The following is a 19031-nucleotide window of genomic DNA, read 5'->3' on the forward strand; positions in this document are numbered from 1 at the left end:
ACATTTTGTCATTTAGCTTCAAGCAGTCGCACAAAAAGATGCACTGAAAATTAATCTAGGCGATAAACAAACTAGTGATAAAACATGAGCTCTTTGGGGGAGAATGATTAATAAGAGACTATTCAGAAAGAGTGCCTAATCTGTATGTGTGAAATGTGATATATTTGTAGTAATGTACTATAGAAGTATCTGCAAGCAGTCGAGTACTTTCAACCTCACATTGATAAGCATCAGATTGTGTGCACCACAGGGTTTAAGCCGCACCTCCAGCTCTCCAAGAGTAAATCCTTTTCTCGTTCCTCCTGCGGGCGTGTGCGTGCACACATGAGTATGTTTGTCATGAGATGGCCAAACGGCCTTAAGGGAGGGAGGCTGGTACACGGCCCAAGATGTCTGTTATACTGTATGCCAGCAGCCCAATAGTGGGTACCTTCATGATGCAGTAGCTTGCAGTGTATGTATAGGCAGTGTGAGCACGAGGCCATTTTAGGAGCTCAGAGGTTTTTCAGGAGGCATCATATTTTTACTTGACTCCTGAGGGAAATCCCAAAGTTGTGTGCGTGGTCACCTCTCCCCTTTCTTCTAAATGAGACACTCTTGAGACCAGTCAGGCACCACTGCGCCTACTAGTGATAAGGGAAAAGTAGAGAATGTGAGGCATGCTCTCGTGAATAGTGTTATCATCAATGTTGCTTTTAGGGATGGCCTTTAGGCAAGGAATATGTTTCAAAAACAATGTTTTTCAATAAAAGCAACGAGGATCATGCAATGTACAATAACACTTGGGACACGCTCGAAATGTGTTTAAATGTAATGAATTGATATATATGACGTATAATAGACATTTATCTGTAAAATTGAGCAGTGCTTAAGAGGGTAGAGTAGAAAACAATGTGATATTTAATCCATCAGACTGATCACAAAAAAAAAGGGGAAAAAGCTTTTATTTTGGTCTTCTTGTCTGTCATATTGTCAAGACTGAAAGACCTTTTGAGATTCTAAAGTCCGGGCACTCAATCATAAGCCACTTCTAAACGTTTAGCTATCAAACAGCTCCAATTTTCTAACTCATATTCGCCTACATACACTATTGTCATCTTAATAATCTTATCCATCAATTCAACTACAACTGGTAGCATAACTAAGTAGAAGAAATGTATTCACGAGGCTGTCCTACATCCTCCAGCTCCCACCCAGAGTGATGTGACAGATGAAACAGCTTGAAGGTTTGAGACTGGCAGCGCAGACCAAAGAGGGCACTGAAAGGTATCTCAGAGAAAGTCCTCTATAAACAAAATTATTAGGTCAGTGCACAAAACCATTCCCCAACTGATATTGGTGAGCTATGTTGTGAGAAATACTGCACTCAAGCATGGAGCAGACGGTTGGGAGTGGCTGAGGGACAAACCCCCATTCAACACCATATAATACCACCATAAGATGATACTACATCTAATTAGCAAAGCTGGTTTTCATAACCTAACCAACCATAACCCTTTCAAAACAATAAAACAAAAGGATTCATCTTCTGAACACTTTGATGGTCTGCTAGTCTCTATAATACTGCAACCGTATTGTCGCAACCAGAGATAAGACTCACAAATCATCTCGTACGAGCTACAGCTAGACGCTGTCAGCGAGCCTTCCCTGCTTGACAGTTTGCTTGCTCAAAGAAAAGAATGGTTTCTGAAAGCAGTCAGTGGGGGAGTGGAATATTCACTGTGTTCAGCTTTGACACCCACCATCTCAGCTGTGGTGGCCGCTGATCCTCGACAAAGACAAGAGTGCTCTGTTAAATGCACGAGGACATCATGAATTCGAGCGCCATGCAGAGAGGCACAACACAGCACAGCTATAGACTAGATGGGAAACCATATATTGCTGGATACATTTTTACTTCCTCATTGCACACATAAAAATAGTGGGTGAAATGCCCAGCGGTGATGAAAACACTGCTGGAACAAGCAGAATCTGGCCTCAGTGCTCCCATTTCCTGTGAAGACCTCATAAAAGATGTAGCGTTCAGGACAGTGACTCTTACCCCAGAGGAATTTTAGTACTACAGTACTACATTAAGACTTTCTGAATGGTGGCCCGCGTGGATTTCCTCCGGGCACTCCGGTTTCCTCCCACATCTCAAAAACATGCAACATTAATTGGACACTCGAAATTGCCCCTAGGTGTGCTTGTGAATGCAGCTGATTGTCTCGATGTGTTCTGTGATTGGCTGGCAGCCAGTTCAGGGTGTACCCCGCCTCCTGCCTGTTGACAGCTGGGATACACTCCAGCACTCCGGCGACCCTCGTGAGGATAAGCGGCTAAGAAAATGGATGGATAGAAATTTGTACTCGCCCAGCCGGGCCAGTGTCTAAGTAGGTGATGGCACAACACACCGATAGTGGCCCCCGGGCTACCATTAAACTCAAAGCCGGTGCCATAAAGATTCAGATTACACGCAAATATACTATACGTACATACAGATATGCCAGTTATTCTTAAAAATGGTTTAGGGAACGACATGCACAATTTACAACGTCCAGTGCCAATTTATGCTTAGGTCTTCACTTGAAAATACACAGAAGCTATAACGGGCTATTATTTTCATAAAACATGACCAGAGGGAGCCAAGAACAATCGGCTTTCTGGTACAACATTAGAGTTTACAGCAGCCATCTTCCGATTAAACGCAAACCCTTTTGACTGTGAAATTGAGACTCATTTGATATGATGGCACATGTGTGGTACAGACACACAAGATGCATGTTTTAAGATTACTTATTACATCCTCTGCTGTCCGCAGTCCAAATAGGATACAAGACAGCTGACTTCCGTCCTGACGCCTTAAAGAAAAAAAAAAAAAAGGGGGGGGGGTGGATCAAAAGAGGCTGTGAATAAGCCTCAGATATTCCTGTAATGTTAATGTTCGGTTTTGACTTTAGCACTCTTTTTTTCCTGGTTTTTCTTTCTTTCACTGGACCATTAATGACAATTACCAATTTACGCCTGCCTGCACAGCTAACACATTAAGTTCAGATTTTAGGTCCAGGCAACACTCACATAGTGCTGGAACAATTACATAACACTCAATGTACTTGTCAAATATAACATTTATTTATTCACGATAGTCCCCTTGAGCTAAATGCCAACGGCGCAAGCTCGTCTATCAGGGGTCCAAAAACTTTACATGAAAATATTATATTTTCAGTATCACCTCAGTCAAGTAGAATGCATAATAAAGAATGTACAATTTATGGGTCAGGTATAAAATTTGTGGAACCTCTGAATTTTGAACACACCCTATTTTCTATAAAACACTGAATGCTTTCAGTTATGAATATATTACAGAAATGCTAATGGAATAATAACCTAAAAAGACTCTGAGACCTAGGTGAGATATCAGAGCCCAGAGTTCAAAGCAAAAATGGTGAAGCAGCATTTTGCTGTTATGCTGCATACAAATGGAATAAACCTCCATCAGGGGTGGCATCGGCTCCAGATGCAAATATTTTTAAATTCATATTAAAATCTATTCTTCTCATGCTTATGACTGAGCTCTTTGAAAACATTTAATGAGGACATAATTTGCTATACCAACTTTTTTATTAGAAATTGGGACGTCAACATGAAATACGAATTAAAGTTACTCAAAAACTCATTGATGAGTTTCAGATGTTTTTCTTACGAGTGGCTCGAAGTCAGGTCCTTCGAATTTCCCTAGCTTATCTAAATAACTAGCAAAGACCTCCACCTTCCTTTTCTGCTCCCGAGTCAGCACGGTCAACATGACAAAGACGTGTGGTCTCACAAGAGGGTTTTCTACACAAAGCCAACCAATCAAGGGAAGGTACTGTCTTCGCCAAATATGGACTAAGCGTCTACATAATTGAGTCAAAAAAGAAGCTTTCAATTATTTCTTTTGGGAGTCTTAAAATTACAAATTTGGGAGTTTAACCTGCATCCCAAAACAAACTGTGTATGATCTTGGAAATTCCGCTGTCACGTGAATCCTGTGTCATGTTTAGTGCACACCATGCGCTGTGCATCTGGAGAGGAAGTCTGCTCTTAGCACTTCAGCCATCTCCAAAGGGAAACGCAGGCTTTGCAGAACTATGGTCAGGTTTTGTAGAGGTACGGTCAGTGTTAAAATAGCTTTCCTGTTGCATCTGCAAGTCTACAAGAGGCCACAGAGAGAGCATTCACTACAGTGTGGTGCATTCATCTTTGTTTACACATGTCAATCTTAAAATGTGTAGGGCATTGACACACATGGACCTGCACATACACTCACAATGGTGTATTTACAGTGCAGGTCAGCCTGTGTGTTCAGCCACTAAATGGCTAGAGTGTAATGCGCCTTGACCCGTCTTTTTTTCAAATCCACCAAACGTACATTGCCGTCGCTCCTCATATATCACAGGGGCAAATGGCGCCCTTCACCCAGCTCCCTCCTGTCCTCCCTTTAAAAGCTAAGACGGTGGGGGTTTTCAATCGACAGGCCTGCCATCTTCCTCACTGAGCACAAGAGGGGAGGGGTAGCTCAATGAGGGCAAAAACCGCAATGAATAATTACATTTCATAATGTGACCCCATCTAATTTCCTTACCATCAATTGATAATTAAGAACCTGCCTTTTGCTTTCACAAACAACGGGTCCAAAGCACCCTTTAACCATTTCTTGACATCAAAGTGGTTTCTCTTTTACCTTATTTATGATGCCAGCTATTCTGCTAGAGAGAAAGAACACCGTTCTGCTTCAGTCAGCAAAACTGGATGGATCAGTTTACACAGCAGTTTCCTGCATCCATCTTCTCACTTGCTACTTAGCAAGAGAAACCTACGATTCAATCACGAGTAGGAAATGCCTCTTAATTGGTGTCCATTGGAGTTTCAGCAAATGGAAATGCAGACAATAGAACAGGGCTCTGACTTGATTACATTGTAGTTTCATTTTTACACGCACACACGCACACACACATATATATATATATATATATATATATATATATATATATATATTTTTTTTTTTTTTAAATCTGTGATGAGCAGTAGCAAAGCCAGTACCGATTGAATGATTTTACACTAACAGCTTCATTGATCTTGGCACTCATTTGTGTGGATCAGGCTGAAAAAGGCAGCTGGTATCCAGGGATGGGAAGTGCTTCAAGAACTGTGTTGTGTTTATCTAGCTATTTCCTACATCAACATACAAGTTATGTTAATGCAGACCAATCACCGGAGCCGGTTCGAAGCCGCAGTGGCCAGAAAACTTCAGTGATGGAAATCAGCCCCACAGTGTGGCCCGAAAGCGCAATACACAAAAGGTGAAAGTAATTGCTTTCACAGCAGCAATTGTGTAAGGAGTAAACGGGGGGAACAAATACAGACACTTCACAATGATCCAGGACAAAAATGTGAAAGCAAGTCTTTATAAAGTTGCAATTCATGCATGTGTCAAAAAGACAGACTAGGATTACAGATTTCCACAAATCTCTTCTTTACACTGCAATGACCTCTAAGCAGCGTGCAGCGATGCAAACGTTTAAATCCATCTTTTGAAAAAAAAAAAAAAAAAAAAAAAGACAGACATGAGACACAAGCCCTGAAGGCAAGAAGAATGCAGAATGAAATGGAGCAAAACCAAGGATGTAAAGGTCCTTACATACATCCATACAGCTGTTCCACTTCTGGTAATAGTTCAAGTGACATGTGCCATAACAGGATACTTGTACATTAACCTCAAGAAGACGCAAAGGAATATGTCGTTCATGGAAGATTCATGAACTACTGCTAAATAACAGACAAAGTGCACCTCTCATCTTTCATCACTCCAGCAAGTTAAGAAGAGTCACACACCTCACACATAGCACACCACCCGAATAACCTTGGGCTGTATAGTATCTACTAATGCAGTGGTTATATGGAAGCGTATGAGTATAAGACCGCCCATTTCTCAGCAACAGTATGCAATAACTCTATTTCTGTCCCCCATTTTGTCATTAAAAATTTATCCTAGCTGAGTGGCAGATCACACAAAGGTGAGCACCATTGCAAAATCCAAATCATGTGTCTTCCCTTCACCCCGCACCTCAGTGCACACAACAAAGGTATGTTTATAAAAGGGATTATCTACAAGTGTCCCTTTAATCAGCACATGGCAGAACTGTAGAAATCCCTCAACAGCCTTTTCCCCAGAGGAATACCTTTCTGTGAAGCCTTATCAGGAAGAGGATCTCCTTCAGCAACAGCACGCTGAGCGTTTGAGGATGAAAAGCCCGACTGCTACTACTACTCCTCCCTCACCATGATGTCCTCCCTCCAATGATCTCAGAACAAAGGCCCCCAATTTGACGAGGGGTTATGTTGTGTATCCTATTGGTTTCAATCCTCTTTGTTAGCTTTGTTATGCTAGCAAGATAAGCCCCTATGGTGGGTGGTAGGGTGCACTCGAGCAAGTGGTGTATTGCATGAGCAGCAAAGCCGAAGGTCTGTGAGGCGAGGGTGGGGTTGAGGGACTGTGGGCCATACAGATCGCTAGGACATAGATGTCCAGTCTTGTCCTTATAATGACGAACACACTACATGGGTTTGCAAACTGAAGTGCTTCTGAATGGGTCTTGATGTTTAGCCTCGCTTACACCAAAAGCTGGATGAAAATAACAAGCCTACACAAAATTTTCCTCACCCTTCTGTTGGGTATATTATACTACCTGTTAGAGATGGGTATTTGACTATTGCAAAAATGAATGTTCAATTAACAAATTGTTATACTGATTTTAAATGGGATGTGAGAATATCTATGAAAATGGTGTACTCCTTTTTCCATGCAACTGTCATACAGAGCAGAATACTGTAATGCTGTCCGGAGGAGCTGTGCCAAATGTGGATGTAGCTCAACTTCTCATAGCTGAACTACAATGTGACTACAACCAAATTAGTAAAAACCTACACAAATCTACACATCTCAATTGCAAACTGACAAAATCTGTTGATTAATCAATTACTATTCCTAGTAAAAGTATTGTGTGGATAAGCACAGTGGAGTCTGTTAACTGGTTGAGAAAAAATTTGTCTCCCATGCAACAATGGAAGGCGCCATTTTTAAAATGCAGGGAATCCTCGGGTTAAAAAATTACCTATGCTGGTAATGTAACTCGAATTCCGCTGTAAGTCGGATTTCACCATTAAAATCAGAATTTATGTCAAAATACTTTGCATAAAAAACAAATACATCTAAATAAAAAAATAAGATGCTGTACTGTAATGGAGAAGAAGAATGGGAGGCTGTGCTTAGCTATTGTGAAGGAACCTGGCCCTCAATCCATAACATAAGTAGCTTCTCTATCTCGACAAGTATCAAAGAACATTGTTTTGTGATCACTGTATCTGACATAGGAACGGAACCCTTCATATGTGCTAAAATACGGGCTTTGTCTGAAATAATTGGCACCACGTTCGACCGACTGAAGCCTAGCTCTTTACTGATGTTCGTCGGTGTCTCTCCTTTCTCCGATCTTTTTATAATCTTAAGCTTCATTTCCATTGTAATGGATTTTTTTTCAGCTGCAGAAGCATTGCTAAAAGACACAGCTTTCTTCTTTGGATCCATAATGTCTTAAAAAGGAGGGCGAAAAATGTGAAGATACTCCCGGCGCACAAACACAGACAAGCACTATGGACATTAGCTAGACAAAATGGCAAACGGAGGAGAGGCATTGTAGAGTCAAAACATTTTAAACCGAGACCGTTTTAACGCAAGAAATCCATGTAGTGTGGCTGTTTACGATTATTGTTGGAAAAGTAGACTTGTGTTTGGTTCGCTTTTATTTGTTGTAACTCATTCAACTATTGTTATCCAGCATTCATACCCCACATTAGAATCTTGCACCAGATCAGGGGTTTATCAATTCAAAATAAGCCAGGTCTAGATGAAGTCAACTGTAGCACTTGATGGAACACAGCTGTCGATTCACTGGCCCAACAGTGACCCATACGCTAACCTCCAGAAAGGCTTGTTGGCAAACTGGATTTCTTTTCAAACCATTCTCTCTCTCCCAGATACAGTCAGTTCATTTTGTCATGGCCACGTTAATCTTGGCTGTCTTTTTTCAAACAACTAAAACAGTGGTTCTAAACGAGTGCACTGGGGCACAGTAGTGTGCTATGAGCGCTCTTCAAATGTGCCGTGGGAAATTATAACATTTTTCATAATTGGTCAAAAAATGATTTGCAAGACATAACATATCTTTGTTAATCTATTTATGCCAGTGAAGTATCGTGACAGATGGAACAAATAAATGCTTTTCTGGGAGGATGTACATACAGTAATAAATGCATGCACAATCTGTGACATTTTTGTGTGTGTGTAGTGAGCTTTTTCAATTGTAAAATATGTGTCTTGGCACCATAAAGGTCGGAAATCACTGAATTAGAGTCACTCACTCAGTTGAAGAAAAACATTTTAACTGTCTTGTTTAAAAATGAGTTTTCAGTGTATGCTGTGATGCAGAAAGGGTTGGGCAAAAAAAATGTAAGGTTTGGAAATAAATGCATAAATGTAAACCAAAAAGAGAAACGGCAAATGCTTCTGGAGAACAGATGAGTGGCAGCGTATTAGCCAGACACAGCATTATTGTCTAATGTTTAGACTGGAGAGGTCATGCTCCAATAAGCACAATCAAACCATGTGAGCATCTGTTGCCGTTAACTCTGTCCTCTCTTTGTTTTATAGCGCACTGTCGCAGTGAATGATTTACTCAAGCGCTCCCATTTTCCGCATGTGGTTTACATAGTTTAAATGCTTAGCCGGCCGGGCACAGGTCTGGGCAGAGCATAGACCTTTCCTTTCGATAGCAATATTCATCAACATGAAACACGTACTGGTGTCAGCGTAGTGACTTCGAACCTTTTCAATTTTTGTTTACATATAAGGTTTGTGCAGACATCCCTTCCAGAGAATTGCTCCCCTCCCTTTCCACAAAATGCTCCTTCCAACTGCTTCGACTGAGCTTGACAATCAACTCAATTAGATGATCCTGTGAATGAATGCGAGTGATGCTGTAAGCGCTTTTCCATGCATACATGCACATGCGTGCACTCACACACAAACACACGCACTTCAAGAAAAGCCATTAGTCTGTCATTTTAGCATTAAAAAAAAAACTAGATGATTTGCCGGTTCAGAGAGAGATCAGCCCCTGACATGCAGCCTGGGGCAGCTCTGAGTGTCTACCTCATTATTTTTGCAGGAACAAGGCCACTGGTGATCCCTGTAAGGTGCAATCATTACGACCAGGTCCACAGAACAGTCAGGGCTATACTTGCTATATGGCTTAATCATTCATTATTAGTAGTTATAATATTGGCAGTAGTCCAACTGATAATAAAGTTACGTCATTCTTGCATATCATTAGTTCAAAGCATTAGTTCTAGCATTGCTACTGTTTTATTGTTGTTGTTTTGTTGCTAGTGCATTTAGAGATGCATTATACGTCTGAAGATATTATCCGAGAAAGTAAAAAGACGGAACCAGTTTTGTACGATATGTCTGAGGATCAACACCAGATACCCATCATGCACTGCACACATCATTCCACCAAACACAATTGTACTGTGAACAGTTCAAAAGCTGCAAAATGTTCTTGCTTCAAATCTTTTGGCACTCCCGGCTGTAGTTTACCGTAGAACTGTCATGTAAAATAGATAAACAACAAATGTCTGCTAACATACCAGTAAGTGTTAGCATACAATAATGACAAAAGTTTGACATGCTAAAAAGATTAGCAGCAATCTTATGGTACATTATAACCCTTGAAACAACATCCACAGAATAGCAGGTTACTAGCATTTATACAATCAAGATTTTTGGGGCCAAAAAACAATGACCAATCCAATCACAGTGTGCCTATTTAAATGACCTATTCACTTACTGTACAGTGTGCCCTTGCACATTCGCAACTCACTGTACGCAGCCCCACATATTCACAGATTCTGGTCTCCATGTTTTTTTGTGGTTTTTTTTAAATTATATTTTCAGGTATTTTCACAATCGTAAAGATCTGACATTTTCTTCTAAATAGACGAGGCACCACATTAAACATGACATCTTACAATGTGGTGCACTTTATGTGCACACTGAGTTCCAAGATTTCCAAATGTTCCATGACTTATCCAACAAGGTACAGTTAACACACGCATGCCAGCAGGTGTTTTAGCCTGTATGTAAACTACCAAAAGATGGCACTCACGTGGCAGTGAGGAACAAGTGCATTTCACATCTGTAAGCAAAGAAGCTTACATTTCCCACTCACTGCCTATGTAGGAAGGTCATCACTAATAATGTTCTACATACGCATGGTGTCACATAGAAACTAAAATTATCACAGCACAGCAAACAGAATTGTGCAACTAGCAAACAATTAAAAAAGAAAAAAAGAATTAATCGCAAAATAATCGACACAACCATCAATTTAAATGCTATTTACATGCTCCCAGTATGCTTTGCGGCACTATGGAAGTCCTTTGTGCTGCACCAGCAGGCTGCAAAGCATGTAAATATCGTTTAAAGTGCATGTTTTGTGTCAGTTATTTCTTTTTAAAAAGGGTAATCCGTCTTTATGTTTCTGTAGGAGTAAATGCTTCATTCACAGTGAGTGGACTTTCAGCCCATATCGGTAGTGGACTTGCTTCACTTTGGATCACATCCAGAGCATTGTGGTGGCTGGACATTCCCGTGATGTTTATACTTGCATATAATTGTCAGGCCTCAACGTAAGCCGCAAACGATTGTGTAGGTTATGCATCGGTTACGCAATAGCAAAAAAAAAAAAAAAAAAAGTGAACGAATGACCATTCACGATGTGTAGACAGTAGACATACGAAAACGAATATGAATAATTTATAGATCTACATAGAAATTTACTGCTGGCTTTCGCCAGACGACTCACAAATGGTTATTAACAGGTTAATGTCGTGTTGTTTCATTACACGCGAGATCACGTGATATCGCGCGGCCCATATCGCGAGACTTCTCGATTATCAAACAAACTTGGCAACCCCCAGTAAGGCACGGTTTCAAAATGTTGTACGCGGGGAAACTGTTACTGTTAAAACGTTTCAATCATGGGACTTTCACGAAGATTTTGTGTATGAGACAGATAATGAAGGGGGTCGATTAAAACTACTTCAGTGTAAAATATGTTCTCATTATGTTACGGAAATACGAAAAGAAGTCAAAATGAGAGGATTGTTTGGTCAGGTATGTGAATCTGATTCAGAGCATGACATTGACATGTTTCGTTTTTCGTTTTAAAGTATAAGTGCGACAGCTAAAATCTTTAATTTTATCAACTGTCAAATAAAATATTAAATTAAAAGGGCTTATATCATTTTTAATTACATTGATTTCAAGTAGATATAATTTATTCAAGAATCAATAATAATTGCTGTCTGACTGAAAGGTCAATGTATGTTCACTGAACATTTCTAAGTATGTGTATTGATTTAATGATATAATCTTAATAGTTTTGTAACTTTCCAATCTATTTGATAATTATTTGATGGTTTTCTGTTTCTTTTTACTGCATTGACATTTGAGGGATTATTTATATAACAAATGATATTTGTGAGCTCTAATTTCAGTTTAATGAAAATGGATGTCATAATTCATTGAGTACACATAATTTGTTAAAAATAAACGGGAAATTATCTTTTCATTTGTAGGTTCTGAAGGGAATTTTGGCCTATGGAGATGGTGTCAAGTATAGTCACAAGAGCAATGTAACAAAACATGTACACTCAGGTTACATCCATGATTGGGCAAAATAAAAGTTTTCACAACCCTCTCCTGAAATTGGTCATCAAGGGTCCTCATCAAGTGACAAACCTTGAAACGGAGATTCCAACTGTACTGTGACTGTGTTTGTATTTTAGAGAACATTGTTCCGTAATCTACAGGTTACGATCACAAATTTACACGGAACACACAAACAGGTTACCAGCAGCGGGCCTTACATTGAGGCCTGATGTGAAAAGATTAATATGGTCCCTTCAAGCATCTGGAAATTGCACCCAAGGATGAGCGAGACTTGTGGGTTCATTCTCTGATTTCCTGTCAAATTTCTTTTGATTTCCCCATGATTTCAAAGTAGAAACCAGTGGATTTGAGGTGTGGCCTTAAACACATGCCCAAGTTTGCTGTCAATTAACACAGATGTTGTCAGCTGAACTATCAGAAGATTCCAAGGCCATGACATAGTCATCTGAGCTTCCCTTTGTGTAGGTAAACTTTTGACCTTGAAGAACATAATATAAGACTGTCTCATTAATGTTGTATTTCCCAATAAATAATTTTGGAGATCCTGACTGACCCGAAACGGGAAGTTTAGTCTGATTTGATTTCAGTGAGACAAAAAACTCAATGTGTTTTGCACAGTGTATGTAAATTTCACGCTTTAACTATATAGAGAGCAGGAATAGAGACTAAAATACATCATCTTGACTGCAAAGTGACAACACAAGTGAAAAAGCAGAGGTGAAAGCAAAACTGACTGGTGAAGCACTGGATAGTCTTAAATGAAAAAACACTTCTCTGTTGCGTGTCAATTTTATGAGACATATTTTGACTGTACAGGGGCTTGAAGGAAGTTTTAATTTCATCCTGCTCAACGTGAAACATGCTTTGAAAATTGCATTAGTGAATGCTATTTTACAAAGCAAAGACTTAACATATCTAAGCTGGAAAATAGTAGTTTCGGTAGAGTACGTCACACCCACGCAGTGGCTGAATGTTGGAATTTTGGGGGACACAAGCTGACAAGTGCAAATGATACAAGGCGAGTGACAAAGCCATTCATTGCTGCTTGGAGAGAGGTCTTCCAGATGCGATACGCTGCAAAACTGTAGCGCTTCCTCGATTAAAAGAAAAGAGGCCGCCGTCGTCCTATCCAATTTACTTCGCCAATGTGACAAATGAAAAGGGAAATCATCCTCACGCCTAATTAAATGAGTGAGTGACGACGAGTCAGTATTTTCTCATTGTGTGGACAAGCAATGTATCTGCACAGTAACGGATGCGTGTGTGTGTGTGTGGTGTGTGTGTGTGTGTGTGTCATGGCTCAGGCAATACTAGACTCACAGCAGTATGCAGATAATGTGCCTATAATCTGCCTCGGCGCAGCTGTTAAAACTTCCACCAATAAAGACGCAATATCAAAAGAACAGTTACGAAGGAGAGGTTAAATTACCAGACCAGAAAACATGATCTAGACTGTGGGCTTCAAACAAACACACGCCATTCTGGAATGGCTACAAGCCAGTAAAGACAAAACTGAAATTGGACATTGATCTGTTGGAGTCTAAGGATGAATAACTCATCTTAAGAGCAGCCAGAAGAAAGGGAAAATGTGGGCCTTTCTGAGATCTTAGTAAAAATGGAAGACATGATATCTATAAATACAAGAGGGCGAGAGAGAGAGTGCGTCATCTGTGTGTGTGTTTTGAAACATTACATCCATTTTGTTTTCCTTCCTTAGAGGTTACTAGTCATTTCCAAAGGATATTGCTAAAAGACAACAACAATTAGCTTGCTTTTGATTACCTCTTCAGCAAAAAAAAATATATATATATATATATAAATGAATAATAATTAAAAAAAACAGCCTCATTCTCGTGATAAAATGGAGCAACACTATTTCTTCCAGCATGGTTAAACACAAGCAAGATCAATGCCTAAATGTATCAGCAAATATTACCATTCGCAGCCTGGCAAGTAATCATTAAGGAATGGCACCTATGCATTATTCATTGACTAATGTATAATTCAGACTTAACAGCAGATTCTATGCATAAATAAAGCGATGATACATTTAAACGCATTAAATGTTCACTCCCTAAAATAGGATACGGATCCACAGTATGGCAATTTCCTAGCTGCAGTCACTTTATTATCATATTTTGTAACAATTCCTCAAAAAGTGATGGATACAGAAAAGTGGAGCGTGTGGACAGGAAAAACATGTTTGTTGAATCAAGGACAGATAAATGCTTCTTTGAAGGATTAAATCCTGGACAATTGGGAGTCCTCCATGGAAAAAAATAAAAACACACACATTAAAGTCTTAACGATAGCTGCTTTAGTGTCTGAAAATTAATGTAATGTTTATCCCTCATGATTGTTAAGTAAAGCTTGAGTGTTGAAGCAACAGTGCGATTGTCAGATGGGATGACAATAGGGATGTAGAGGATCCATATGACTGCATTCAGAACAGGTAGCCCTGTGGGGAATAGCCATTCTATTTTATGACCACGCACTGGCTTTTAACAAAGCCAGATGTCTGTCTGTCTGTCTGTCTCATTCTCTCTCTCTCTCTCTCTCTCTCTCTCTCTCTCTCTCTCTCTCTCTCTCACACACACACACACAACACACACACACACACACACACACACGTACGCACACACACACACACCACACACACACACACACACACAAAACATGTGAAAGTGCCCTCCAATGAGCTGAGCCGCTTCAAGGATGTGCACACACAGAAGGGAGGAAAGAAGATAGGACCTGTTTTCAATTATGCCAATTTGTCACTCATTCGAGGCTCCTGGGGTTTATGTTAATTAAACATATCGGCCCTTCCACTGTGCATACAACAAATTAGATGGATTTTTTTTAAGAAGAATTAAAGCACAATGCCACTTCATCATGCTCACGTTATGAAGTCACCCAGCGACAAATGATCCACGTTCACACAGACCTGCAAAAACACTGCAAAATCCATATCAGGATTGCAGCAATGTCACTTTGTAGCAACCTACTACGTATACACGGAAAAACTGTTCCAGACAAAAAAAATCCTTTTGAAAAGTTAAATGACTCAAGTGGACATAGCAGTGGCATATGTGGCCTTTGGAGTAGGAAGAATCCATTTAAACTAATAGATGCTAGTCTACTTCAATCCTGATTACTGATGGGCTGCCGTTTAGCTGTAATCTTCTTATTACTGTGGTGTGCTGTAAAAATATACAGCAGTGTGAATTAAATTTACTTTGCGACAATGACTATAATCCATTAAAATGCTACTTCAGCACTGCCTTCAGCCACAACTGTTTTGATTATATTATAAACAGATACATGGCGATGCAGACTGTCAGTGAGTGCTATTGTTTCCAACTGTTTACCGTTGTCCTGTAAACAAACTACTGAACCAAAATGATAATCCAACCCCTCCCCCAAAAAATTCTGTTTTGTGTTGTTCAAGACACTGATGTGTAAAGCCCCACAGTCCTTCACGTAACCATGTCTGCCTGTGTGTAGGGGGATGGAAATGATGGCAACAATGGCATGGAAGCCAAGGCTTCTCATTGATTTTCTGCCTCTCTTTATGATGAGGCAGCTCAAGCAAATCCTACATTGCTGAGGTCAAAAGTGGGAGGGTGACAGCAGGTTATGTGACTATCAATGTAACTTAGCAAAGTTAACGCAGCCAAAAAGACAGGCGTAATCAAAAGACATTTATCTAATCAGTGTCTTACAAATGGTTTTGTTTTTTTGCTCTCTCCATGGGGCAAACTGGCATGTATTTTGATTCACACGGAAATAGCATCACGACAGGGTCATATATATGTAACTAAAAAAGTCAAGTCATTCAACACATGAACAAAATAAAAAAATATGTAGACCCCAGCAGACTTTGGCCATTAGAAAGAAAATGAGAGGCATGTCAACACGGCATAATTTACAACTGTCTTTCTTCCAATTCTTGGTAGATTACATCATTTGGAATGAAAAAAAATCTGAGCCACTACATGTTTTTTTTTCCTACCAGCCAGCAGCTGCCATCGTCCTGTCATAGGAAGGAAAAAGGGGCCAGAGACACAGTGTGGCGCAATCCCAGCAGGGCCATTGTGCGAGCACATTAAATAATATTTTTCCAGTGCTCTGTCAAACATTCATCTGCTTCTAAGCAGCTGGACAGCCAGTGCAGCCTGTTTCTATGAAGCACGACTGTCTCTCTCTCTCTCTCTCTCTGTTTCTCGCTCCTGTCCATGCCCGGAAACAGCCTCTTTGATACAGATGTCAGATTCCTCAGAGGTGACACTCAAACATGTGCCAGAGTGTGAGCTGAATGCGTACCGGCTCTCTGCTACAAGTGCTGTTTGTGCAGGGGTGACTCACGCGGCTACTTCACCTCCCTTACTTTACATGAACAGCCATCGCAGCCAAGAAGATTCAAACCGGGATCAAAGTGCACGTCAGGTTCAAAGTGCTGTAAGCTTTGGTAAGCAGCATTTCAAACATGACATCAGAAGGCACAAAATAGCAGTACCACGGGATGTTTTCACTGCTAAATTTGAATCATGTAGCAGTCTCACCACATTCAACGCTTTGAATGGCGTGCACAACGCCTGAACAGCGCTGACGCCAGTTGGCAAGAAGTGACACTAAATGGACAGCACAACCTTAAGCGGAGCCTGGAGGAAGCGGTTTCAAACTGTGAGGAGGTTTTATCTAACAATGTGATTTCTCGTTGAAAAATGAACCTAGTCATATTCATATGAAAAGAGCATAAAGGACCCGAGCTCTTCACTAAACCTTTCATATACTTACTCACTGCCAGGGCTCAATTGCTAAACACAGTAACAAAACGAGTGCTTGGCAAACACTTAATGAATTATAAAGTAATGTTTTATTGCAGTGACAGCATAAATGGTGAGGTGAAAACGTACCGGAAAATGCTTTTCACATGTTGTGGGGCTGAGTATCGCCTAAGCATACAGTGTTGAGAGCCGCACAAACCGAAACATAAATGTAACACCTAATTCTGACCACTGTCAAATAAACGCCACTAATGAAAATGACCTAAAAAGACAAGTATGATTAAATCAACAGTGTCATGAAATTGCAGACATTAAAACTCTAACTGCATTACAAAAGGGAGAAGAGATTACTCAATCAAAAAGCAAATGTGGTTTATGTGAGGGATGAATAAAGTAGTAACAATAATGTATGGTGACATTATTCACGCCCAATTATGCAGCCACTATACGCATATTAATAAATGAGATCATCTAGACTGTATGGCTTGTAGGTGCAATATATTAACAATATTGAAAAAAAATCTGATGAAACAATGGTGATCTAGTGCAATTCTAATCCGAAACAACCAGTTATCCTGAGTCACGTTTAACCAGAAGTACACCTGGTGTTTATACAATGCCACACAGCTCCATTCCTCTATGACTTTTATAACACAAGCTGCCCTTTACTAGTTGAACCCTTTTTGAGAGATTAAACATCCTTTACATTCCAATAACGTGCCCTTATCTGCAAGGGAGGCCACACTGCGTCTCCCAACCCCAAAGGATTAATCACATCTGAATCATTAAGACAGAGGTCACTTCTCTTCATTTGTTAGTGGTAGGGGCGGGGGGGGGGGGGGGGGGGTGTACAGGAACCCATGCAGGCACGTTGGAGATTAGCTCTTCATAATTAGTAATGCAACATCTGAGTAATGGCTGGGCGAAATATTCAGGAGCAGAGCAGTTTGGAAGGAGGATTTGTCAAGAAATTGTTTTTATAATGGCAGCGATTGGAGGCAATTACTTCTCAGGCCGTTTTGAGTTTTTCTTCTTTGTGCTTATGTAGCCACCAGCCCTGCTGTGGGATATGACTTCTGACTGGTGTCACATGAATACTTACTATGACCAATTTTGCAATTTTGTCTCAAGTGCGCTCATGCAAAATCACACAAGCACGCTTTTCTTCCTCATAGACTGGAAAACATTAGATAAGCTTCCTTTCAGACAAATCATTCGGTCTGCTTTTAAACTCGCCCCCCCCCCATTACAAACACACCCCACCAACTAAGCAGCCCCCCCCCCTAATCTTTTCAGCAAAAGGCACAGTCCCTCTTCTTTTCACCCCCACAGTGAGAGCCGCATGTGCTTGGGCCAGGGTTCATAGCCTCTGGAGGACTGAAGGGGGAAGTCAAGTTAATCTGGTGGTCCTTCAACAGTTATCAACCGGTACACCATTCCCAGCCACCATCGTCTCACTCCCCAAACCAGTCAGTCAACTATACTTTCTATTATCACACCCTAATAATTGTAACCCGACCATTTAAATGTGAAATTTAGGGGAATTCCGCTCAAGCGTTGAAACAGTGTGAAGAGATACCATCAGAGTTCTTTGTTTAATTGTGCTTTGACCCTTCCACAAAGCATCTTTTGGTCAAGTTTTACAAAACGTCCTCAACTTTCGGCTTACTCGCAACACACCAGGGCACACGCACTCGCTGGATTCGACATAAACACAACAACAAAAGTGCACATTTTAAATATGCCACTTTGCTGTAGTCATCGGATAGTTCTCATTCCACACACACACCCGCAGCCCACCTCTTCTAACCGCCCCCTCCTCTGCGTTCAACTACTCACCCGCCAGTCTGATGATTCTTGGGGAGTCCCGGTGCAAACAAGTTCTTTAAATCCTCGCCCAGGATGACCCAACGAACTCGCTACACCAAATCCAGAGGCAAGCACGAAACAGACTTCTTGTTCGCTCGCTTCTTGTCTTTACGTTTTTCTTTCTTCTTTTTTTTTTTAAATTACATTAATAAACTCCCACTGGCCACACGCAGGAGGAGCTGAAACGAGCAGCACTTGTTCCAACAAAAGACGGCTTCACCTCGCTCTTAGGTCCGAAGGCAGCGAGGCGAGCTGGGCTGAGACGAGCGAGAGCGGGGTTCGGCGGTACCTCCTCCCCCGCCAACCCCGGTCCGAAGTGTTCTTACTCGCCGTTTCATCAACGACGAGAACGCGGGTGGGCAAAAAAAAATAATAATAATAATAAAAGTAACCCGTCCCTACTGGTTGATTGGAGGGCGAGAGGAAAGCTGCGAGTTCGCAGTTTACAGACACCGCTTCCTTTTTCCACACGCACGCCCCCCCCCCCCCCGCTTCTCTTCCCTTTGCGCGCGCGCACACGCTCCTTGCCGCCCTCCCTCAGCTGTTCAACAGACGCATCCACA

At 40.9% G+C, this 19031-nt stretch overlaps 1 protein-coding gene across 5 annotated transcripts in view; it reads right to left on the reverse strand.

Moving 5' to 3' along the window:
• The window catches only part of rerea (arginine-glutamic acid dipeptide (RE) repeats a), a 171724-nt gene that overhangs the window by 86819 nt on the left and 65874 nt on the right, over positions 1 to 19031 (reverse strand). Inside the window, exon 1 of one of the 5 annotated variants that reach the window (XM_061801749.1) lies at positions 18439 to 18976. The exons of the other annotated variants lie outside the window; for them this stretch is intronic. The gene's annotated coding sequence lies outside the window, so the exon portion shown is untranslated. Of the gene's footprint in view, positions 1 to 18438; positions 18977 to 19031 lie in introns of those variants that run through there. 5 annotated transcript variants of the gene reach the window in all.

Source organism: Syngnathoides biaculeatus, chromosome 2, assembly GCF_019802595.1.
Source record: "Syngnathoides biaculeatus isolate LvHL_M chromosome 2, ASM1980259v1, whole genome shotgun sequence".
In the NCBI taxonomy this organism is placed as follows: domain Eukaryota; kingdom Metazoa; phylum Chordata; class Actinopteri; order Syngnathiformes; family Syngnathidae; genus Syngnathoides; species Syngnathoides biaculeatus.